At 36.2% G+C, this 25,183-nt stretch overlaps 1 protein-coding gene across 2 annotated transcripts in view; it reads left to right on the top strand.

Annotated features, from left to right (window-relative positions):
- The first annotated feature begins 3,623 nt into the window (after positions 1-3,623).
- The window catches only part of LOC122806381 (cornifelin-like), a 121,448-nt gene continuing 99,888 nt past the window's right edge, over positions 3,624-25,183 (top strand). For both annotated transcript variants that reach the window (XM_044076737.1, XM_044076736.1), the window contains exon 1: positions 3,624-3,780. The gene's annotated coding sequence lies outside the window, so the exon portion shown is untranslated. The remainder of the gene's footprint in view (positions 3,781-25,183) is intronic.

The raw sequence follows: 25,183 nt of genomic DNA, 5'->3' as shown, positions 1-25,183 counted from the left end.
TTTACAAATGTGATATGTTTTACTTTATAAACTGATTGCAATGGTTGTGAAGTATGCATTGTTCTTGTGGGGATGCAAATCAGTGCCAGGGAACAATTTTGGCTTGCTCTATGAATGTATTTATGCTTACTTTGAGGTTTACAAAAATATATTATTTCACTTAATCTTTTGCTAATATCCATCATGCATTCTGCTGTGTTAAGGTTTATGAAATCTTTCTTAAAACATGGTGTCACTTCATTGAGCATTGGCAATTCTAATTATCTGTCATACAATTTGTTGAACAAAGATTTATCAAATTTTACTTTGATTACCCCAGCACAGCAAACTTACTCTGCTTAGAAGATTCATTGCATTTTTAACTGTAAAATATACTTATCTGCTAAGCTTTTTTAAACACAGCAGTCTCATAACAACTTACTGTCTAGAGTTTGGGAACAATGGAGTACTTAGTGGATCCCACACTTTAGTAAGACATGATATATAACCCAAGACTTTTGCCAGAAGGGAATTGCCCTTTTTCTGAGATGCAAGAATCTCAGAACTGGTTACATAAGTTAAGGGGTACTGACATCACAATACCCCATATGAGGGATGATTGGTGTAGGAAACTATTCTCAATAGAAACAATTTTTGTGTGCTTTTTTGACAGCAGCAGTTTTTAGAAGACTGCTCTTAGTAAATCAGGTCTAATGATGCATGGATTCAAATATATACACTTGAATGACTGGAACATTTTTTTTTATATTTTACTTACATTTATTATGGATTTCATCAGTAATGTAATTTGCTACAAAATCTACAGGCATAAGACTTGCAACAAGCTGATCATATAGCTTATTACACACAGATAAGGTTTAGAAAGTAATTGATGTGAAAACCATGAAGAAACCATTGTTGGTCTGAATGTAATCAAAGTCTACCCAGAAATAAATAAGTGCAATTATAATAACTTGGGCAAAATAAAACTTTTGATAATCGAGTGTGGAAAACGCACACACATTGGTGAGCCTTGTCAGAAAAAAAAAATCAGTTCCTAAGAATGTTTGTTTTTGCTTTGAAACAGCAAACAGTTCACTCACACACACACACACACACACACACACACACACACACACGTGTTCATGAGTAAGTAATAGCTGACTTTGTGGGCCATTTTAAGCCTACCCAGTTCCCATTTATGTGATCAAATTACTCTATCCCATTTGGTTAGAGATTAACCTTATCCATTCCATGGTTGATAACTATATATTACCACTGATGAGTATAACAGGGGTCATACCATAGAAAATGTGAGGGCACCAATCCATGGGATAAAGTATTTAGGAGCTGCCTCTCCATTAGTACTACGGGGAACAGTCCCGGGATACATGTTCTGTTTTTCGTCCATATATCCAAGTTGTCTTTGAATGCAGACAGAGATGAACATTGTTTAATATGGATGGGAGTTTGTTCCAAAGCAGCAGTATCCTCTGCAAGATATACCTGTCCCTCCAAAACTGCTGTATTGATGTTGCAGAACAGTTTTAGATCCCTAGACTGAGTATTTCTGATGCCATTGGACTTGCTGATGTGCAGTAAATTCATTAGTATTACATCAAGGGATACCTCGTATGCCAGACATAGTTCACCCTGATCAGTCTGTAGAATACCAAGTATAGTGAGATGGCTTTAAGTTGGGTCCTATAGGACCTGTTGTTTTAACCGCTGTATACATTTAGTAAGGTTTTTCTGTGGGCATTCCAGTTGTTGCGTGTGCTTGGACAGAGACATGCCAAAGGCAGCATTACATTCAATGGCCAGCTTAATGAGGACTGAATAATAGGGAGACAGTAACATCCCTGGATCTAGACACAATCCCTTTGTTTATAAGCTGTACAATATAGAAGGACTTTCTTACAACAATGAATACATGTTGGTCAAAAAACTGGGTTGCCCTTCACATAAGTTCCCAAATTATGAACAATTGTGTCAACTCTTAGGGATCTATCATCAGTGTGGTAGCTCCCTAGGGTGGATGACTTCCCAAAGGATACAATAATGCATTTTCTGAGAATTAGTTTCAGTCCATGTTTTTGGCAGCAGATATTTATTTCAGAGAAACGTTCCTTCAGCATGGCTACATAATTTAGGGATTCAATGACTGCTCTTGGTATGCAGTCATCTGTAAACTTAATCAACCACAGCCCTTTGGTATTGGCTTTTACTTCAGAAAACTAGATGACAAGCAAGAGGGGTCCCACTTAGAGCCTTGGGGAACTCCACTGGTGACTGGTCTCTTTGCATGTATATGTGTGGATTTATGTTTCTATCACTGTGTGTCAGTCTGTCTTTGTTATAAATATAAATGTGCTCTTGTAGTCCTTACTGCATGCTCTGTTATTCAGGGCAGTGGTGACCTTAGAGTTATGAGAGTAATATGAGTGGATGTGTGGTACACTGTGCAGTATGAGTGGATGTGTAGTACACTATGAAATATGTGTGCATTTGTGTTACACTGTGCAATATGGGTGGATGTGTGGTATACTGTGCAGTATGAGTGGATGTGTAGTACACTATGAAATATGAGTGTATTTGTGTTACACTGTGCAATATGAGTGGATGTGTGGTACACTGTGCAGTATGAGTGGATGTGTAGTACACTATGAAATATGTGTGGATTTGTGTTACACTGTGCAATATGAGTGGATGTGTAGTACACTGTGAAATATGTGTGTATTTGTGTTACACTGTGCATGTGAGTGGATGTGTGGTACACTGTGCAATATGAGACTAGTGGGTTCAGATGCCCCCCACTTATATGAAATTGCATGTGTCTGTAATATATATGGAATATAAAGTCATTTCCCTTAAAATTGTGCTTTCTGTACCTTGGTGTCCATAACTGTGTACTTTTAGCATTTATTTGTATTTCGCATTCTGATAAGAGAATACATGAAATGAATGGTCCCATACAATTCAGTGTTTAAATAATGATCAGTTCTGACAAAAAAGTTATATTCACTGAAGATGTGGATCATTTTTTCAAGCTGCTGTGTAACTGAACCTTTTGACAATGAAAAATCGCTTGCTTTCCAAATATTTTGATTTGATGACTTGTCAAGTCTCATAACATCAGCTATATAATTTCCTGTGTAACCAGGAAATGTAATTGCAAGGAAACAATCTGCTACTCTGTATCTTGTTGACAGAATGTAGATTTTTGACAGCAGAACAAAGAGAGTGCTAAGAGTTTTAAGGACCCAGGAGGTCTTTTAAAAATATAATATATCACTTGCACTTAGCATGATGTACAAGTGTGCATGCGTGTGTTTGTCTGTGTGCGTGTGTGAAGATATTTTGTAACTGTTACTCCTGCATTTTAATTTATGACATACCCTCTTGGCAAAACTTTTAACAAAGCTCAATTGCATTAAAATAACTGACTAGGTTAGGAACAGACAAAGAAGGGAGTTGTAAAATGGCTCCTCTATAGATCAAAGATAAGACACTGAGCATTTGTTTCGCCCATGTGACTCTGTTTACAAGTAACGCAATACATGATCCTGGGAATGAAACCTGCAGAACCTGTAAAAAGGGGAGTGTATGACGAGAAACATTCAGGTATGCATTTTTAATTGGCCATGATAAAATGCAAAAGCACTTGCTGACCATCATTTTCTGAGTAAACTCCTTTCCTTGGTATACTTTTTACCTGCTTATCCCTATCAAGCACAAAGCTCATTTATTTAAGATTTGATTTGAGCTTACACACTGTTTATTCCTCAAAATAAAAGAAAGGTAAGAACAGTCCTTTTTTATTTCTAAGCTTAATTGTACAATTATTTATGATTTATGACTGGGGAATTTTGAATGCAAAAACTATAATTATTTGATCAAAAATGCCTTAGAATCTACAAATAGATGACCTTATTAATTTGTTACTAGAATATTTTTCATTTCAACAGTTTTGAACATCTACATGCAGTTAAAAAAGGGACTGCTTGTATTCTCTATTGAGTTTATGAGATGTGTGAATGATCATGCCGGTACTGTACATGGGCTAAATGTACAGACTATATAAAGGAAATTGTGTGTTTATGGCTCAAATGCTATGCCCTAATTGAAATGTACACCTGTGTGTTATGAATTCCTAATTATCTTCATGTTTTCCCTATAAATATCTTACTCCCTTGATATCATAGTCCAGTATTGCACCATAAAAAGATAAATGCTCAAATATTTACACAGATTCACAATTTTGTACTGAATGTGGTCTGTGTGGTAACATTCAGTGTGATCATAAATGTTTATGCAGTAACCTGCGTAAATGCCATCTGTGTGTTTTATATAAGTGTATATATCTATATATTCATTATTTTACATTTGTTTATCATGGCAGAATACTGATCTCTCTTGACTATTTGCAAACACAGCCCTGGGGACACTTACAAAATCAGAATAAAAAAAAAAAAGCTTTTTACATTAAATAGATGTAGGTACTTGCTTCAGCAACATATATACTAAAATTGTATTGACACAGAGAAGATTACATTACATAGATGTAGGCATTCACACAAAAAAATAATCTGTGAAGCTGAATTCTTGCATTCTGCATGGTCTAAGCTCATAGCTTCTACTGAAATTGGTTATGTTCATGTGTTCTGTGAGAACAAAGGTGAATAAACGTTGAGAACATGCATCATTGTCTTTCTCTTTTAATGTATTAGTCATTATTAGTCGTTATGTTTCTTAAGTGGTTACTCTCATACAATGATTTCCTTTTTTAATGGGAAGACCAAAGTGAAACACCAATACTGATTTAGACGTCGAATATATAAGGTGCAATTATGTAAATAGCCTTTGCAACACACACACACACACACACACACACACACACACACACACACACCTTTGTGTTGTTATGGGTTTAAAAAAAGAGTGATGTTGAGGGGGAATAAAGGGGAAAGGGATCCTCATGAAAACCATAGGAGTCTAACTCAGCCTTTTAAGAGCTTAAATGTGCAAGGACAGGTGAGTCTGTGTGTTTTGTTGATATCTTTGAGTATGAATACGTTTTGAATGGTGTGATGTGGTGTCTGTATGCCGTGGAAGTGATAGTGTGTATATAAATTTAACCAGTATAAAGTGAGTAAAGTGCTTTGAGTTTATTGTGTCTCTGTGTAACAGCATGAGTCTGTATGCCTTTTGTTCAGGACAGTAGTGACCTCAGAGTTATTGATAAAAAAATGGGTGGATGTGTGGTACACTGCAATATGAGTGGATTTGTGGTACGCTGTGTAATATGAATGGATGTGTGGTACACTGTGCACTATGAGTGGATGTGTGGTACACTGTGCACTATGAGTGGATGTGTGGTACACTGTGCACTATGAGTGGATGTGTGGTACACTGTGCACTATGAGTGGATGTGTGGTACACTGTGCACTATGAGTGGATGTGTGGTACACTGTGCACTATGAGTGGATGTGTGGTACACTGTGCACTATGAGTGGATGTGTGGTACACTGTGCACTATGAGACTAGTGGGTTCAGATGGCCCCCTCTTATATGAAATTGCGTGTGTCTGTAACACACATGGAAAATAATGCCTTTTCCTTTAAAACTGTGTTTTCCTATACGTTAGCGTTCACAACTGTATACTTGTTTGAATTTGTTTTTCACATTCTGATAACAGGATAAGTATGGTAAAAGCCATTGTACAACAGCAAATAGAAACATAGAGGAGATTAGGTTATGACAGAATGCATTATTAAACTGGACTTAAAGTAAAGGTGTGTCGTACTCTTCAAATAAGAATAAAGAGAGCTGTAAGCTAAGAACTGTGTCCTACAATCCTTTACATTCACCTGCAATAAAAAAGGTTCGGAGTTCTTTGGATGTTTTATAAATGTTTATCAGATTATGTGCTTACACATATTGTAGAATAGTGTTAAGATGTTATGAATTAAGTCATATGTAGTCATTGTTGGAGACTTCTCATTATAATGATGTAAGGCTGACCAGTTTGGTGATTACATGATAAAATAATGATAACCTGCCATGGCTTTGCTGCAATAGAGAAATACGTTTAACATTTTGTGTCAGTAAGATCACAGATAGTGGGGAATCTGTTATCACTTATTTACAAAAGAGGGTACAGTTTTCCTTTTCTAGTGGGTGTTCGTATTTTTCTTTACAGATGTAACATTCTTAACAAAAGTAATGCATTCACCCAGATGGTTCTGAAAGTATCTGAATCAAGAAGAAATGTCAATATAGTTTTTCTTTTAGGATTTTGAAATAGTCATTTATTTGTTTGTTCCACATCTTGATCTCCAAATCGTATGGCCCATTCTGGAGGAGGTCATTTTTTGCTTGTTTTCTTTCTGCCTTGGCACAGGGGATGATGGATATTGTGAGGTTTATGTCAAGTAAGACAAGCCCGTTTAAAAGATACAATGACAATGATGTGTATAATTTCAGAATCTATGCTGTGCATACAGGAAGAACATAAATGACCCATGTACAGAGACCACAGGGGGTGGGGGTTGGGATTTTTGACAAAAAAAGAGTGCTGAGACAATGTCTTTTTTTTTTTTGACAATGTCATCGAGGTTAAAATGACTGTACATGTCCAGTGATTTTAACAACTCTGAGAATTAAACTGTTTGCATTTTTACAGTACCTGTCAATTCTTTTAATGACTACTGTTTTAACCCCATATTCTAGACTAATGTCAGATATTGTGCCCAGAAGCAGATCTAGAATTTATGGATGGCTGCTAATTAATACAGTGCCAATTTTTTCCAGAACATTAGGCTGAGGAGGAAGGATATGTATTGATGTGCACTTCATTATAATTTTCTGTTGCTGTTATTAACAGGGAATGCCGTAGTCACTTTTGAACTAGTGGGAATATTAGCTTTATATCATAGCTCTATTAATTAAGCAGCTTATAGCTGTGCAGACAAAAGTGTCAGTCTGACACACAGCTTTAGCCGGAAGGGACTCATCGAAAAAGGTCTTTCTTAATTTCTCCTACTCATAAAAGTTTGCACATATCAGACCTCTACACAGGCTAGCATCACAGAAGGGAAGATACACTAAGAAGAAGCAGGTGCCTAATATGAGGAGCTATTCTGCAACATTGTAACCATAGTGGGAGGATTCCAGCAAGCAATTCAGACAATGCTGAAAGTCTCATCTGACTATATTATGTGGAACTCTAGAGATGACATTCATGAACAAGGCCTGAGACAATGATCTGCCTTTGATAAGATGACTGACTTCTTTACAGAAAAGTTGAGAAAAGGAATGCAAGTACTTTTCTTTTCTGAGACCATATTTGCATTAATTCTTTAGCCCCTTAGACTGAAACAAAATTGTTAGAGATGTGACTGGTGTACATTTGCCTCAGTCCTTCTCCCTTCATTATGTAAATAGTTTGATTGTAAAGAAGTTTCCTATTTGTATAATGTTTAGCACTCTGATTCCTATAAGGTGAAAAGAATAGTAGAGTCCTCCTGTATGATGTTGCTAGATTGTGTTTGTATAGGGGAGGATCAAGCCTGGTAGACAAATGAAAAAGTATGGAGTATTTAATGTAACAAATGTGATCCTCCTTAAGACACATTAGAGGCTACATTAATGAATGAATTCAGTCAGATGTCATAAGGAGCAATGATTACAAAAGGCATTTCATTTAGAGTCTGCTGCTTTCCATTTGTTGTACAGTTACTGATCACCAGGTCAACGGTTGTGTTATTTATTGTTTATTTCTTTACTTGTGTAATGGCAAAGCTAACTTGCAATAATTAATGTAAGTTATGCTGGAGAGGCAGTATCTCTTAAATTCTACCCATTTCAAGCACTTTACTGGATGGACCTTTAATGTCTCTCTAGCAGCAGGTATTGGATCTTCAGTGAGTGTAGTCAGGTTTATGGCAGCTGCATATAACACAAAGGTCTTTATGTATTTAAAGTCAGCGTGCCTTTTCCGGTTCTAAAAAGATCATCACTGTTCCAACTTGTGTTAAGAGTTAGAGGATGGCATAACTCAGTAGTCCTTCACCTATTTTCCCTTATCTCTCCATCCTAAGCAGTCTATGGCTGTCTATGTAGATTTCCTTGTGACTTCAGTGTAGTTTGAGCCATGTGTCCTTAACCAACAGAACTGAAGTACAATATACTTCAACCTAGATTTGCAGACCAGACAGCATGAATATTACTCATACTGTTGGTTTAATCCTATATTTGGCCATTATGTCAGCAGAGATCAGTGTTATTTCCAGGGCTAGGAAAGTAAATCTAAGATAGTCCCAGACAGAGATATATGTGGTTCAGCTCCTTGCAAAGAGAGATGAAACCCTGCCTACAAACCTGTTTATCTGGAATTAACTAACAGCAGCCATATGACATAGGGAATTGACAAACCAGAGCCTGCTCATGTCTTTCAGCTGGTGCTAGCCAGAGAAAATGTTTGGGAAAGACTTATAATTGTCTCCTTATGAAGACGAGGAAAGCAGGAGATGTGCAACTGTCAGGCAAGGCACAGGGATGAAACATATAACAAATACATCACCACAGAGCTGGGACTTTCCTTTACCCACTAGACATGGCATTACTGCACACAGTTGCATATCTGCCAGTATGTCAGTGATGCAGTACAACTCTTGCATCAACACACACAGATACACACACAACTGCTGTTTCCATTCAGAGAGGTAAGACTCATCCAGAGAAAGGCTATGTCAGGTTAGTGCAGGCCTCCGAATGAGAAGGAACTATGGGACATGATGAGGGTCTGAATTCAGTTTATTTTGAGCCTGTTTAGACAGTATAGTTCTTGAAAGAATAAAAGAGTTTGTAACCTACTGCAGACAATGAGAGAAGTCAAACACGAGATGGATTGCTACCATGCATCCAATGAACTGTGCTTGTATCGAATCACTTCTCTGAGAGTGCATAATATGTGAATTATAATCAATGCTTTGCTCTACATTTGAACTGAAATACTTAATATCCATTTATCATATACAGTTAATTTACATCTTACCATCTGAGTGATTTTTTCCATAATATTGTCAATTGATAAAAGCTCTAAGTTGATATTGATCCTTAGAGTAGATGTTTTGGTCAGATATTAGTAGGCAATAAAATCAATAAGTCTCAACTCTCTTACATACCTTTATCATTTTATCTGTTCAAATTAGTTACAAATGCATCTGATTTTACATTACCTTAATGACATAGTTTGCACTGTGTCTCCAAAGCAACAATATGCACTATCACATGCACACTGTAATATTTCAGTGAACGATCCAGATAGGATACTTTCTTCTCAAATAATATATCTTACTGACAGACAAGTTATTGTCTATTACATTTAGACAACTTACTAAGAGAAATACTACAATATGTTCCAAACGTTTTGAATATGCCATAGAACAAATTTCCATAAATGTACCACTTCTCAGAATAAAAAAAAAAAAAACACTCTCTTTATATATAATGCCGCTTTATCCTCATTTTGGAGACTCTGCTTCTATAAAATGTACATATGACATTCTTACTCCACATGGATTACCTTAAATGTTCCAAAGGTTTAACCCTACATTTTAAAACTGATGGTCTTTGCCAGGGACGTATGTTGTACAGAATGCTCGGAACTAAAACAATGCCATGCTAAAACTAAGAATGTTTGCAAAATTCTCAGGATATGCCATATCAAAGTTAAGAAACTTCTTGTTTTTTGATTCCATTATAAGAAATTCTGTAAAGCTCAGAGACCCATTTTTGGCTACTTTTATTTGTACCCTGGAAAAAATATTAACAAATAAGTTTTTGTCACAGACCACATTGTCCCTTTGCCTCATGAGGATGTGTTGCATTCTACCTAATGGAAGAACTATATATATATATATATATATATATATATATATATAGCCAGACTCTATACAGATGCTTGGGTTCCTGCTATCGGTTCAGCAGAGTTGCTGAGTGTGCCACCAGCCATCCTTTCCTCCCTTCTCAAAAGATGATGGTTGTGACACAGCCTTCACCCCTTTTTGATTTTCCCATCCTCAGTCACTCCGACTTTAAAATGAAGAATTGTGAGCAGTCGACAAGGCTGCACATCGTGAATGGCAAGTTTGTGGAGAAGGCATAAGTTAGAAAACCACTTGGTGGGAAAAGGGCAGGCTGGAGCAGTGCAGTAGTTTTGCTACAAGACTTGGTCATTAAGGTGTTGATATTAGCAGAAATTTTAATCTGTTTATGATTATTTGATTTATGGCAATGATATTTCATTCTTGGCGAAAAGATATGTTATTAAATTGGTCACAAAATTCATCGAGGTTGTTATTTTGTGGGAGAAATGCAGAGGAGAAGGGGACTAATACAAAATAACACATTATCCCAGGTATGGCAGCAGAATTCCAGTAGTAGACAATGTGCCAGATATGGAAATCAGTACTTGCACAATTGAAACGGCCACCTAACTCAACAGTCCAGGGCTCTAGGCAAAACATCAAGCTGACAACAAGCATACATTGTTACTAAACGGATGCATCAAGCTGACAACAAGCATACATTGTTACTAAACGGATGCATCAAGCTGACAACAAGCATACATTGTTACTAAACGGATGCATCAAGCTGACAACAAGCATACATTGTTACTAAACGGATGCATGTTAGATGTGCTTGATGCACAGATAACAATGTGCCAGTCACTGACTATTGCAAAACGCAGCTAGTATCACTCCACAGGACTGAGTAAGCAAACAGAAATGCAACTTCTAACGTTACATTGCAAATAAACCTTTAGTTATCATATCAAATATTACATTGAATATAAATGCTTACATGTATACATACAATGGAAATATGTCACATTAACTGACCACACTTTTGAATGCCAGAATATTGACATATCCATCATAGATCCTGTGTTGTACCTAAGTTCTGGAATTTCTTGGGATTGGGATGGGTGTTTGCCCTTTCCCCAGTATGAAGTATATATATTCTGATTTTTGATAGTGTGGTCAGTCGACCATTCAACTAAGACCACCCAAAACATCTGGAAAGTATCAAGAGTTATTTCTAGTTCTTTAGTGGAATTGTCTCTTGACTTCTACTAAAATTAAATTATTTTTATTTCCTCTTGCACCTGATTAACTTGTTTAGACATTAAAAAAGGGATTGACGAGTTCCTGAAATCTAGATAGAAAGCCTTTTGTGAAAGACTAGATTGACAGAAATGCAATAAAATTACATCAAACTACATAAAATTGACAATTACTTATTTACTGCAGTCCACATTACCTGGACTGGAATGAATGTGAAAAAGAATAAACACAAACACACGAATATCAGATATTGAACGGATAAATGTGTTGATATAATTAGGCTTTAATTTTATCTCTAGAAATAGTGTAATATCTCCATTTTTTTTTTTGTTAATTAGGCAACTTACTGCCTGTAATATGTGTTGCATCAGGACAACACCTTGTCCTAACAAACTGGTACAAATTGTTCTGTAGCTTTCAGTGACATTCCGGTGTTCTCAGTTTGGGAGTACTGCATGCAATTTCTCTTGGAGGAAGCAACTCGTCGTCTTCTAACATAGACCTGTTAAATTTTGTTGTTCTACTTATCGAGATTATAATGTTTATGTAGCATGAAGAAACAAACTTGTACTTTCTAAGAAAAAGCACAGTTTAGTAACGAAGGGTCCTACCCCAAATACTCCAGCTGCTGCATTTTCCATATATGATGTTTTATTTCATCAGACATTTGCTCAAAATTCCTGTGCACAGCAATTACTAGGCTTTAACTTAAAGTTGCTTTTAAAATCAGGAATTTAAAGTTACTTTGGTGTTTGCAAATTCAGCTGCAAATCATTCTCTGCTCTTGTTTATTTTCATTTAAATTAGGCTTTTTTCCATAATCCTCATAAATCACAATCCTTCAGCATTATACGTGTGTCTTATATTTTGTTTCACTCTGTGTGCCTATTAAACAGTTTCCCCAAGGAATTATGTTTTTCTATCCTAGTTCTACTGTGGGAATTTGTATATCACCAGCTCTACTGAATACATTTTTAATAACATAAAACAGACGTCGGGACATTTGTTTTGTTTTGCTAAATTATAATTTTAGAAAGTTGTAAACTTCTGCATAACTTTATTTACTTCATTATGCAAATGATGATAGTGATCAGGAAAAAAAAAAACAGTTTTAATTTTATCTGTGCTTTGGTATATTTTTGTATATGCATGATGTGGTCTCAGTGGACTGATTTGCCGTGACCACTTCCTGCACAGCAAATGAAGGCTGCTAGTTTAACACACTTTTTAACTGTTATGAAAATGTCAATGTTTAAATTGCAATGCTCTACCACAGAGCAAAGGATAATAGGTTTAGCATTTCTGAGGTGTTTGCATCTTTCTTCTTTGTCATGCCCTTTGCTTTGTCTTGGTTTTTGTCATGCCAACTCAGCCATATTCTTCTCACATTCTCTCTTTTGTAGTTTGCAGCCTGGCATCTCCATAACCTACCCCCGTTTTCTCATTGTTCATATTTTCTCTATAACTACTCCATCTGTGTGTCTTTCACTAATCATTACCTTCAGTGGTCTTACCTTGTCACAGCTTAATGCTTCTCTTATTCCTTCCTCATTTTAGTCTCCTGTTTGTATTGCCCTTCCCCTTTTTTCCCTCCACTTAGCCATGGCTCACTTTCATGGGGTCCCTGTCAGTAATCTGATGCACAAAGTCATGGGTCATTATAAGAGCATTTTTTTTTAACACTGTCCTAGTCTTCCACCTTTTGTCATCCCAAATAGATCTCTGTTGAAATGTCGGCATGCCAAATGCCGAGTGAAAATATATTTATTTTTAGTTAACATTTGTTTACTGGGAAAGTCTGACATGGACAGAGTCCATTTTCAGCAGAGGCCTGAGAAGAAATGCTGCAGATGCATGTCTTTGGAATGTGGGTGGAAACCCATGCAAATGCAGAGAGGATATGCAGACTCCCCACATAAGGCACCCCAGCTGAGAATCACACTGGAGAACCACTTGCTGTGAGGTGATAATGCTAACCACTGCACCACTGTGCCACCCTCTGTTATTCTTTAAAATTCTTTGTTTGCAAGGGGAGGCATGCACCCAGCATCTGCCGATGAGTGGGACAACTCCAACACCCCCCAAAACATATATATATATATATATATATATATATATATATATATATATATATATATATTAACTCCAGAATTTCTCTACCTCAAATAAAAGGGAATATCCTGAGAAATGGCCACCTTAGATTTTTGGCCATTCATTCTCAATGTCTGAGGACTCCCTTTATCGGATGTTTTTATCCTCTTTTTCACATGCTTCCCCAATGATATTTTCATCTCCTTCATGTATTCTGCCTCTTGCTTAACCATTCTCAAAAATGTATACAATCAACATATGTTTGACTAATGTAAGAACTGTAAAATACATTTTTGTTTATTTGTTAATAGCTGTACTTTCTACACTCATGAAACTACTGTTACTGAATACAATTTGTCAAAAATCTAGAAATAGATTTATTTTACTCAGTGTATCATTCTGTTTGCCATAGACAAAAAACAATATGGTAATTTTTATTATGTTAATCCCCCTTTATTCAAGTAGTCACAGAACTTTATATTTTCATGTTATTTCTGTGACTATGGTGTCCTCCCCAGACTAGTACTTTTCAAATATTATTGACATTCTAGCCAATGACTGTGACATTATGAAAATTCTCACTGTGTTCAGTTCTACTACTTAAGGCTGCACTGGTTATTATATTGCAGAGTTTCCATGACCATAGCTGGTGAGATTGTGTAGATTCAACATTAACCGATAGATTCTCTTGCTCGGTAATCAATGCAGTGTTTTGACATTGACAGTAATACTGTATGCCATGGAAAATTTAAAGAGTTTCAGTTTATGACCCAGATCAATGATTTCTCAGTGCACAATGGAGACAGTATGCTTTTTGGTTGTGTAATACATTAAAAATAGAATATGCTAATATATTCTGCAGATGACATGATACCACACCCAAAGGAAGAAATGCTTTCTGAATGAATCGCTTTTCATGATATTTTCCATTATTTGTGAAACTTTCCTCCCTCTATTTATGCTGGCAATGCTAATACTGAATTAATTTCATTTTGTTCTCATGCTGTATTAAGTGATTTTAATAAGTGTGGTGTTCTATTTGTAAAACATTTACAATATGTTGTAATTCTTAGTAGTTACATTCATAACAATGTTATGTGAAGGACTGTAATACTCTACCAAGTGAACAGAAAAAAAGTAAATATATGTGTTTTTGCAGGGCAAATTTATAAAATATAAAGGCACGTGTATTAACTTTTGAAACCCAAGATTCAGCCAGGCACCCTGGTCCAAATAAAGGTCAAACATCTCATCCAAATCCAACAAGGTGGCAAACAACAAGAGCAAAAAAAAAAAAAACTCAGTAAAAACAATATAAAATAATCAACACCAAAAATATATATATAAAACACATTTTAATGGTCAGATTTAGTGCTTTCATTCCTCAATGGGGATTTTCCTCAGAATGACAAATATTCCCTAATTCACATTTACATAACCACTAGACAAATATCATTGGTCATGTTATTGGTGAACAAGTTAAATCACTGATCCCTTACTAATAGGACTAAACCAACCATATTAAAAATATTGGTACATCCATAAATAAAACTACATAAGGTACAAAAAATACAAAAAATAAAGCACTCAATAAATTCAGTATCTCAACCCCCTCTTTTTTGTGGCAGGAACAAGAGAATAATGGTCTTTTAAACCAGGGGGAATGCAAGCTTCAAGCACAAGTGCCATTTCAGCTCTCGATACTATAAGCTTGTTTCCCAGTCATCTCCCCTTTCAAAAGACTTAAACTGTGTTCAAGCCAACTTTAAGTTCTCGGTGTTGGAACAAGTTAAGGTGTTCCCACAGAGCGCATTAGTTTCCTTTCCTTTGTTGATATCATACATATGCTCATACACCCCTTGTTTTAATTTTCTAAACATAATATGAGAAACACTGGCCAGATATACCACCCCTTTTGAATAACAACTATAGTAACTGCTTGGCACAAGTTTATGTGGTCCTCAAATCTGCAGTTCTGACAAATTTGAAATAAAGGGACAATGAGGGCACATCCCACACCTGAAGGTACCAATTTTGTATATATTGCCAATACGTACAGCAGTACTTTCAAAATAGTTCTTCAAATTAGGGACCCTCCTAAAACTAAACTTCCAAAAACCTGGATAAAAACATTTAAATGATTTGGCATACTTAAAAAAAATCCCACTACTTGTAAATAATGTCCTGTACCATTCTTGTATCCTGATGGTAATTTAATACAAAAAAATTGGTCTTTGTCAATATCCAACCTTACACCAACTGAATATTCCTGAACTACATTTTGGGAGGAGGTAACACTCGCTTCGTCCTCTCTTAAATTCATTAAAGGAAGGTATTTTTTACTCCATCCTTCCCAAAATTTCTTTTTTGATAGAATCAACAACCAACTTGGGATATCCTTTAGCAACAAATAGCCCTTCAATGAAGATTAATTCATTAACTAAATCTTCCCTAACGGTAGTCATACGTGCTGCTCACACCATCTGGCCCTTCACTATATTTTCCTTTGTAAAATAAAGGTGATCACTATGGAAATGTAAATAGGAATTTGAAAAATATTCTTTCCTATACAGTGTAGGCAAGTACCTTTTGTTGATAACATCCTTGGTAAGTTTTTACATCCAAAAATGCATTTCCAATAACCCAATGTTGTGGCTAAAATTAAAAAAATTGGTGGTACTGTTAATATAGTTCACATAATTTTCAATGGCATCCTTAGGACCCTTCCACACAATAAAAATATCACCCAAAAATGATAATATGCTCTTATACTTTTACAGAAATGGGAAAAAAACACATAGCGCTGCTCCCAATACAATAGAATGATATTGGCAAAGACTGGGGCATATGCTGTCCCATGGCAACCCCCATCTACTTGTTTATAGAATTCACCCTGGAAAAAGATGTAATTGTTTTTAAGAATTAATTCCATATTCTCTAGGATCAACTTAAAGTCCTGTTGGGACCAAAGATCAAACCCAGTCAGGGCTTCCTTGAACAATAATAAACCTATACTGTGGGGTATAACACTGAAAAGATCCTTAATGTCAATAGTTATGAAACGATAATCGGGATCAAACTCTGTCATACCCATCTTACCTAGGAAGTCCCAAGAATCTATCAGCATATGCTGATATAATCCATAAAAAGGTTTTAATTTTATATCCACAAAAAAGGGAAAAGGTTGAGTTTTTGAACCAGCAAAGGATATAATTGGTCTCAAAGGGGGGGCTGGAAACATCTGTGTGGACTTTATGGATACCAAAAATCTCAGGAATGACAGGTTTGGCAACCATCAGAAAATCATACAATTTTTTTGTTAATGGCTTCCTGTAACAGGTTGTCCTCCAACAACAAATCAATGTGTCTACATGCTAGAGTAATCTCATTACAGGACAACCTGTAGGTATTTATCATCATTATGTAAAATCTTCAACATCTTGCTCATGTAAGTCCATTGCTCCATAATGACCAGTCACCCCCCTTGTCAGGTTTCATAATTCTCAGTTCTTGGGTCCCACTTAATTCACAAAGGAGACCTTTTTCATCCACAGTTAAATTACTTTTATATTATATTTTTTGTTTAAATATTTCCTAATAACCTTTTCCATCAAGGCCTCAACGTTACGTAATACAGGGTGAATAGGTGGATTAATGAGACTTTTTTTATTTAATCTACCAGGGGTAGTCACCAGGCAGTCACTAAATAGTACCTCTAAGTTCAAATTCCTAACAAACATTTTTACATCCAAAATAATGTTGGACACTGAGCCTTTTATCATGGTGACATAGGTGGAACATAGGTGGACATAGGTGATGAACAACCTCATAGTATGGCATGAAAGCTGCTCTACATCTGAGGCAAATCCCTTCAGAGAGTGGTGAACACAGCTGAGAGGATCATTAAGACCACCTTACCACTTATCCATGACTTGTACTTACCCAGATATCTCAGCAGGGCCAGAGGAATAATTAAAGACTGCACTCACCCTGCTTACAGACTGTTCTTGCAGCTATCATCTGGAAACTGCCTCTGAAGCATATGTTGCAGAACTACGAGATTCAGGAACAGCTTTTTCCCTAATGTCATCAGGCTGCTGAACTCTAGTAACCACTACACTTCATGATGTCCAACTGGGTCAGTAGAAACTGTCTCAAACTGTGCATTAACCTGTCTCATTTAATACTTAGTGCAATATTCACCATGACTATAACTTATTGCCATCTAGGGCAGTAGCAATGCAATACAATATCTCCTTTCTGTGCAATACATGTTGCAAGTTTGTAAATTAACCATAGTGAAATACTCTGAGGTCCATACTGCAATACTCTAATGTTCACAGTGCAATACTCAATGTCTCTTTCTGTGCAAGGATCAATGCAATGTCTTAACCAAGTACCTGTGCAGTACTAAAGTCTCATGCACGTAAGTGTTCAGTTCAAAGTGTTAAAATGTGTATTAGTCTGTCTACCTGCATGTCCGTGGTGTAATAGCTAGGTGTTATATGTGTAAATGTCTGTGAAAATAGTCTATATGTTGTCTTCATATTGAGTCTGGAGACACGGAATTTCATTCAGTTTTTGCACTGGTGTGATTTCTGAATGACAATAAAGTTTATTTTGAACTTTTTCAAAAGGGTTTCAAAGTCAGTGTGTTTTCGTTAACTCTATTCCACTATAACTAAAAATGTTGAAGTCATCCAAAGTATACACCGGTCCTGCCTTCTGAATAAATGAATTGTACACAATACCCTCCACTTTCACTAATTCCTGAGAAGTAGTGGATAAATTGGAAGGAGAGTTGTTAGAATTAAAAACATTATTAAAATTGGCCAAATTTAATGTACTCCTCTTCTGCCCCCTTGTCCTCTGTGATAATAAGGTTGGTGTGTTTGGCATATTTGTTTAGTTGATTTCCAAGTCACTTGAGCATAAGATGGACAAAATTTGTAAATTTTGAATCCTCTGTGATCCTCAGATGGGGTTTGTCTAAAGGGGCCTCTTCATATTTAACCTCCATGTTTACCTCACTGTTATTGCTAAGAAATGTCCTAATATTTTCCTGGCTATTCTGGGGTTTAGTTATGTCATTTTTCTTAGGCAAAAAAAGCAGAATAAGCCCTACCATCCTGGTAATCCTTGTCATCACGTTCCAATTTAAAAAAAAACTTCCTATGCTTATTTTTATCTGCTACCCTGTTTACATCCTTAAATATAGCTAAATATTTACATTTATACCCATGAATTGAGTGCAATAAAACAGTCTCAATTTTTTTATTTAATTCAAGAATGTATTTATGTAAACATTCCAGGGTTTGCTTGTTGTTCCTAATGATACTCACCCATAAGTAGTAATCCACAATCATTTAAAATGCACACTAGCTTGTTATAAAAATCAGAACCATCCACAACATTATTGGGAAATTTTATCAGTACAAGTCCTTTTGGTACATGTTTGCACCAAATACATTCCTCCAAAAAACAGTTATCCAGGGCCAAAGATTTATATTTAAGAAGTTTATCTTTTAATTTGTACACCATACCTTGGTATAAAGAAAGCGTGTTCCTAGGGTTGTCTTTAATTTCAGTCACACTTTGTTTTAACCATGTTTTAATATCCAATTGAGTGTATTGCTCTTGTTTTTTGTCTATGCGATGTACATCTCCCATACCATTTTGTGAATCTGGAATAGCATGAGAGTTAATTTGTGGGCCAAATTAACGTCCAACAAGACTGTTTACATCCAACCCACACCTCGCAGAACCCACCATGGAGGTTGAAAGAATGCTGCTGCTTTCACCACCCTGAGAAACCGGAAATTGTCACTTCACCCTGTCTCAGTTGAAAACAGGAATAGAATCATCACCATCTGAAACAGCTGATTCCAGCACTTTGTTTTGGCAAAACACATTAACCAGCTTGTCAGTTCACCCAATAGGGTATTTTCATTTCACTAGGAGGAGATGCTACCTCGGTTTCCATCCGCTGCCATATCCACCTATAAACTGGATTAACCTTAACTATACTTGCACAGCCATTACAGAATATCCATAAGAAAAATATTGAGTTAAACAAAAATAACATTTTAATATGAAATTGGTGACAATTTTTTTCAGTTTTTTTGTTTTGTTATTAAAATTTGTTTTACTGTCAAATGATTGTGAGTTAGAAAATGTGGGCTATTTTAATTTTGGACTTTAATAATAAGACATGGTAAATGACAAAAATACAATTCTAAATAATCTCTGTGATCTGCTCTGATATCCATTGTTGGTACAGCCTGACTCCCATTTAACAGGAAAAACACGACACGTGGATATCATTGTTCTTTACAAAATAAGTATATCATATTTATTAAAAAAAAATCAGAAATTTTCATTGTTGTCACCACTAATCAGATCAAAGGTCACTGGTAATGTTGGCCTACATTTTCTGCAGCAGAACGGTATATTTCTCAAAAGGCAAACAAACTAGCTTCCAACCTCAATCTCTGAAGCCTTTAACTTAACAGCATATGTTGGCAAAACTGCAGATGAGAAGAACAGACAAGCTAACATTCATGACTCAGTCACTGCCCAAAAAAAAAAAAAAAAATTATATGAGGAACTTTATGTTTGGTGTTCTGTTATCATTTTTTTCTGTATGTCACTGCCTTGTAGCTCCCTTTCCAAAATGTACTTGTGGTTATTTTATATTCCCATCGCTTGTATCATGCCATACCTTCTGTGATGACCGTGCCCTGGTCCAGCAATCAAGGAGCCTAAATCCTCACCACTAACACCAGGGAGGTCATCTCCTAGAAGAGGAAAGGATAACTAATACACACAGTAAAGTACAATTTCCTTAAGTTCACACAGAGATCACAGTCAGTCTGGGGCTGGTTGCTCCCTTGCTCACCAGGTCCCCAATAAGACTCCCGACTGGCACAGCTATAGGGTCCAGGTTTCAGCCTAGCTGGGCAAGCTAAAACCTCCAGTAACCCTCTCTGTCCAACCAGTGCTTCATGTCCCTGCCCAAGTAGCTGACACAAAACACACATACTTTGATAAGAGGTTTTACAACCACACAGACCCTCCTGGGAAAAGGCTGGCAGAGGTTCTCCAGCTGTGCCCCTATTACCCAGACCATATGGTAGTAATTCCTGCCATCACCCAGCTAATAATTATCAGCTACTAAAAGGCCCTTAAAAGGGTGCCCAATTATTACTGTGCAATATTATAATCCAATGGTAGTATGACTAAACAGTCAAGGCTTAATTTGGGGTGACTTAAACAGTAAAATCTGTAAATATGTAATGTACTTTAGAGGTTAAATTATCTCTACACAAACCAGCCACAGGTAAAGGTTTTAAAACACAAGACAATACTACTACACCACAGAGATATCTAAGATTTCAGAGATCACACAGACACTTAAAACAATACAGTAGGACAGGTCTGATGTCAAAGAAAAACACAATCTAACTTTCTGATCTTTAGCTAATCTTAGGAGAAAACACAGTGCTATAATCCTACTTACATGCATAAAACATAAGCAGTGCTGGGTTAGATGTCCAAGATCAAAATGCTTCTTAGTCTGTCACTCAACAATAGTTTTTAAACCCTAACCAACAGTTCTCTAAGGCCCTCCCAAATTACATCATTTTGACACTTAGTCTGGAGTTCCTAGGCCACAAACTGCATTATTTAGCAAGCTAACACCAATCAGGAGGCTACAACAATAAAAAGCATTTCACATATGCACTCTAGCAGAAACCGGAGCAATAAAGCACCTTCCACATGTAAATTCTGGCCCTTAACTTTAACTTTAAAACATTGGGCCTGAAACCTTCATCCAGACTCACTGGAGCCGACTTGTAAACATCAAAGAGATTCATAAGATCTTTTCAGCTTCAAAAGGCACATTTGAAATATTTGGCTTGGTTTTTCTTACAGCAGATGGCAATGTTGCAACAATCATGAAGTTCACATTTTACAGTGTTTTCTTTCATTTAAAAACACAAGCTTGTATTTTACATTTATTTATGCAATTGATAGAATTATGTATCAAATTCTATCTGACTAGGCTGGCAGTCTTCGCCCATCTTCCTCCAATCTTTACACCTTCATTTCCAGAATTCCTGTGATACTATATGTATCTTTCTGAACACAGATCTGTCTTGAAGCGTTCTACTATAGCTTCTGCCATTGCCATAATTTTTCTTTCTTTTTTTTTTTTCTTTTTTATGACAATTCTAGAATGTATTTTGACTCCTACTTTTGGTGTGTTAGGTGTGTAAAGGGTGTACATTGAGTAATTCTGCTTTTTAGGTGAAATAACTGATACATGTTTGATCAGTCCCTGTGCTTTCATGTAAAGAGTTTAACAACAGATGGTTCTACCTTAAAAAATATCCTTTCTCATCTGTTGCATTTCTACTGTAGATAATGTATTGATAGCTTGCCTAAACTGATAGTTGTATGTCATCTTCTTTTCAGTTGCTGTTTTCTTTTTAAGACATTAGTAAGTGCATTGATCAGAAACATGTTAAAGTTGTTGACATAACTATGTTCAGCTTCACCTTTCTACTCGTGGCAAACTTCATATACACCTGTCTATATATCCAAGACTGCACATTGAATATCTTGACGTCATTTTATTAAACTATGTTGTTATTTTAATTTTATTAATTGCAAAGTGTATTATTATCAATGATGCTTAAAATAGGCATTTTACAGTGACATTTGCTATTTGCTTACAATTTGTAATAATCTCCACCTATTATAGTTTCTTTCACTGAATCATTATTAGTTATTTGGTATGTCTTCACCTCAATGTGAAATGGAAATAGAATGTTTTTCTTTTTGATAACCTAATGTTAATTTATACAACGTGACCAACAACTATTCATTTAATACTGGATAGTTACATTATTACCAATAAAAACTCACCTCTCCATCTTAAAATTAGCAATCCATTAAGGTACCTGTGACAACCTAACTGTACCAAAAATGAGAAAATCTCGTACCTCAGTAACTCCGCAAAGGTTTCTTATTTATAGATCAAATATTAATGTCAGTAAATGTAGTTACTGTGATGCTTCTACCACTTTTCATCTCAGTGACTTTGCTGACTTTTTTTTATAAATGTTTACATTTTCTGAGTTGTCCAATACTCCCCTTTCTCGTGTGTGCTAACTCTAACTTTATCTTTACCCCCACCCCTGTACATTAATATGCAAAAATATTAATTTGCTTATAGTACCACATCATAAGCATGAATAATTGCTGGTCAGACGCATAACGCATACTTCTAAAAGCACACTCAATCACGTGCATATATATACACACACACACACATATGTGTAGTGACCAGATAATGGATATCATTTGATAGTATTTATTGTCATACTCTGCTGAAAGTTCATATAAATTTTATTCCTCCCTGAAAATGATGGTTAACTCTCCCTGGCGGCCATTTATACAGTATACTTAAGAAATCTGTTGACACAAGCAGTTTCTTTGTAAAGAGAACAAGTTGATAAAATGCAAACATTGATTGGGAACAAGACCATGACTTACTTATTTTGGATGTTCATAGGTAAGGCCCTGGGGCCTTTACAAGCCTAGCCCATAGAAGTGACCTGGCATCGTGCTGCTCGTCATGAGTTCCCAGTGCCTCTATCAAGCAGAGCCACTGAAGTGATCCCCGGGGTGAATTTTCTATTTCCCATCCACTCATCAAGATTTCTCTTGAAAAGGGCCAGTGAGGTGCTCTGCTTGACATGTATGGGAAGTCTATTCCATAGCATGGGCAGTCTCTGGGTTATGAACCTGTCCCTCCAGCATGTTCTGTTGATTGTGGTAATGAGGATGAGGTCTCTGGAGCATGTGGTGTGGAGGGACTGGGATTTCTTTAGATATGTAGCATTTCTAACAGAGCTGGGTCAGACATGGTTTTGTAAATCAAGCAGAGATCGCCTCTTAGTAGACGATATGAGACAGAAAATAGCTGCAGTTTTTTGAGTTTGTCCATGTAGGATGTGTTTAAGGCCTAAGATCCTCTTTGCAAGGTACTTTTGTGGCGTCTCCAGCTGTTGCAGGTGTCTAGTGAGGTGCATGCCAAATGGGGCATTATACTCTATGATTGGTCTAATGAGGGAAGAGTGGAGAGAAATGATGACCTCTTTCTTCCTGGATGCAAAACCCTTGGTAATGAGATGTGCCACATAGAAGGACTTTTTTTTTCTCCTCAAAAAATTTTATTTTTTAAATACATTTGAATGAATTCTATAATATTTATACATATCTTAAATAACTATGTACACTATTTACATTAGCCTGACATTATAACAGATCTTAATGTATACAGTTACTTTATAAGTATGTCCAATCCACAGAGTGTCTGATCAATTATTGTAGAGTGTCAATCAATAATAAGACTTTCCCCCAAGGATTGTTGATAATTGGCTTTGAATAAATTCTTAGTTCTTTAATTTTAATTTCCAATAATGCTGTGGTCTTCAGTAGGCTGTAGAAGTCTTCCAAAGTTGGTATTGTGTTTGTATTCCATCTTCTTCTTATACACTTCCTTGAAATTGCAAGTGAAGTCCATACTAGATACATGTTTGACCTATTCAAATTAGGACCTTAGTTCATATTTAATAATACAAGAGCTTTAGTAAAATAAAATGATTCATTAAATAAGACTTGTAGAAAGTTATTAATACCATTTCAAAATGACTTAATTTTAATGCATTCAAAAGAAAACGTGGTTCCAATCTGCATTGTGTACTTGCTCACATCTCCAACATATCCCTTTTATGTCTGGGGTTAAGAATACTCTGTGCAAGCATTTCCAATTAAAAACTTTCCAGTATTTTGTAAAGGATGTTTTCAGTTAACTGTATTGAGTGTCCTTTTGTTATATTTCCAATATGAGGTTTTGGCTGTTTTATAGTTTATTAATATTTTGTAAAATTTTGAAATACTGTTTCCCATGTCAGTCATATAAGATTTCATATATGTATTTCATAAATTTAGGCATTTCTTTAAATGAAGAATTGTTAATTATTCTACTTAAATCTTGCGAATATGACAGAAGGATTTTCTCACCACCGTGGCAATGTGGTGGTTGAAGGAGAGGTTGCTGTCAACCTGGGTCCCCAGATCTCTTATAATGCCTTAAATGTTCAGTGGGCTCCCATCGATGTGGTAATTAGTGGGAACTATGTTTTTCCCAAAGAGAATGATGACACTTTTTTAGGCATTAAGCTTAAGGCCATGGTTTCAACAACAGTCATTGGTCTCAGTGAGGCCTTTCTGTAGGATGTCTGCATCACTTGGGGAGTTAATAATAGCTTCCAGCTTGCAGTTGTCTGTGAATTTGGTCAGCCAGAGTCCCTCCATGTTTGCCTGGACTTCTGAGAAGTAGATGCCAAACAGGAGAGGACCCAGGATTGATCCCTATCGGACTAAACTAGTGACTGGTCAGCAGTCTGACTTTTTGTCTGCTATGAGCCAATTTGCTACCCACGTAACGTTATAGGGGTTGATGCCTTGTTTGGTGAGTTTATAGATAATTCCTTAGTGAGGAATGGTATCAAAGGCCTTGGTCAGATCGAAGTAGGCTGTAAGCGCTGCCTTACATTCATCCACCCCTCTGATGACTGACTCAAAGAAGTCAACAAGGTTGAGCAAGCATGATCTATCTTTCACAAAACCAAATTCCATGAGATCTAGAGTTTGGAGATTCCCTTTATCCTTGTTAATTAGATCCATTATGATGTACTCCATAGCCTTACATATCAGACTTGTTAGGCTAATGGCATGATACTTTCCAGGGTCTGTAGTTGCTCCTCCTTTATGGAGAGGGGTGACTGTAGCAGTGTGCCATTCGGTAAGGACAAAGACGGAAGTGAGGCTGTGAGTGAGCAGAGCACACAGATGTGGTACCAGTTCACTTTGTAATTCATGTAGAACACAGCCAGCGATATTGTTGG

The sequence above is a fragment of the Protopterus annectens genome, chromosome 7.part0, assembly GCF_019279795.1.
Source record: "Protopterus annectens isolate FY-2018-M chromosome 7.part0, PAN1.0, whole genome shotgun sequence".
In the NCBI taxonomy this organism is placed as follows: domain Eukaryota; kingdom Metazoa; phylum Chordata; order Ceratodontiformes; family Protopteridae; genus Protopterus; species Protopterus annectens.
The sequence above is the reverse complement of the archived record's forward strand: the minus strand, read 5'-3'. Positions and strand labels throughout refer to the sequence as shown.